Here is a 2,046-nt window from a genome sequence, read left to right as displayed (position 1 = left end):
TAGGTACAATTTTATAATTCAATTTTCCATCCATGATGGAATATCAGCTGTAAAAGAGGCCCAGAAACAAACAGCTGAATGCTCTTTGTTTAATAAACATGCCTCCAAGTCAAAATTAAACATACCTAGCAGGGTTGCATAGAGAATCTGACACAAATTGATTGCCAATTAATTATTAATTGGCAATTAATAATTTGAATTTTCGTATGATAAATTGTGTGTAACCCTGGTCAAAGCAACATCGCAAAAAAATATAGAAAAAAGGTTTTTTCTTAACAGCGGTCGTCCCTCGGCAGGCAATGGGAAACCTCCGAGTGTATTTCTGCCATGAAAAACAGCTTCTCATAAAAATACCATCGCCGTTCGGAGTCGGCGTAAAACTGTGGGTCCCTCCGCTTTGTGTGACAACATCAAGGCGCACGCCACAAATCGGAGGAGATGCTCGGCCAAACACTAGCATATGTGTAAGCGCCAATCTATTATTATTATTATTAAACTTATTTATTTATTTATTTATTTATTTATTACAGTCATTTGACCTATATACATTCACGTATATACATTTGAATTATGAATTGCAACATATAAAAGTAAAGTTAAATTTAATGCTTAAAATAAGTTAACCTGTTACACTTTTCCTTCTAAGCTATATAATAGTATGTATATTTAACTAAGATAGCATATTCTCGATGCTGTTGGAATGGATGGGATTCCAAGCAGTACCGTAAATATATCACGTACGATATGCGGTCTAAGAGTGTAATTTCCAGAGCCGCCACTCTGCAGTCAACCATTTACATATTTGTTCGACAACCGATACCATTCGGAACGGGTAAAAAACAAAACACAAGTAAATGGACCACCGTTGCTGTCGCGCGGCCTCGTGAAAATTTCCCCGTTTGAGAGACGTGTGTGTTGCCCAAATGGAGGCAAATGGTTAAAAAAAAAAAAAAATATATTCCCAAAAAATAAGTGAAATTTTATTAAAAACAGTGAAATTAAGTAACGAAAATCATTTCGTGTCGCCGGTAAAATCGGTAAAAGCTTGCGCGGAAGCTAAGCACAAAGCAAAAGTAAGAAGGAGCACGTTGTCGATTTGGCATTAACCGCGTGTGATATTTTGAATACAAGGTTTTTAAATACTAAAAAAAGGGATACATACCACATAACAGGACTACAAAAGCCGTTGAAGAACGCCGCATAGTGTACGTCGGACGTATTGAGGAGGAAACCACCAAGGAAATGCTAAGGAGAAAGTTTTTTGGCCCTATTATGTATGGCAACTGGTGTCTAGTTGCTGGTCTAGTAGCCGTGGCTACCAGTATCGTACTTTGTGTTATCTATAACGACTAATCTCAGTATACAGAAAAACGCAGACAACATCCAAATTTACTTTTTTGGACATGTACATTTCGAAGTAATTGGCAGCTTTGCTCAAATGTGTTTAACAATTTATGTAAACAAATAACAAAATCGTCATAAATGGAAAACACAAAATTGCGCTACTAGATCAGTAGCCGACAGTCAGTAGTCCGTTGCCATACTTAATGCAAATTTTAGTATATGGTTGGCTATCGGCTATCAGTCGCCATACAAAATAGGGCCATTTGCTTTATGGCATCATCAAACAAATTTCTATTCATTATAAAGACACAGGCATGAAATATGGAGTTTGTGCTAAATAAACTAAAAATGATTATCTGAAAAAATAAATAAATAAAACCAAAATAGTTTCAAGGAGTGCGTCCCGGAGCTTCATAACAAAATTGCGCTGTTCTGCATCCACAGGAGCGGCCAGCAGTTGGAGCCTTACCACAGAGCGAACGAGTCCAAGTCAGGTGTCCCCTTACCCCTCTAACACCGGGCGCGGAGGAGAAGCAACAGCAACAACAACAACAATAGTGTGGCTAACGCACAGCAGCAACACCGCCAAGAGCGCGGTCTTAACCGCCGAAAGCGCGGCCACCTCAACAACGCCACCAACCAGCGCGGCTACTACAGCGCTGCGCAACACCGGCAATAACAACGCCCGCCACAGCAGCGGGG

This window comes from Rhagoletis pomonella, unplaced genomic scaffold (assembly GCF_013731165.1).
Source record: "Rhagoletis pomonella isolate Grant_MI unplaced genomic scaffold, Rhpom_1.0 Rhpom_scaffold_00154, whole genome shotgun sequence".
Lineage (NCBI taxonomy): Eukaryota > Metazoa > Arthropoda > Insecta > Diptera > Tephritidae > Rhagoletis > Rhagoletis pomonella.
Note: the sequence above shows the minus strand (reverse complement) of the source record.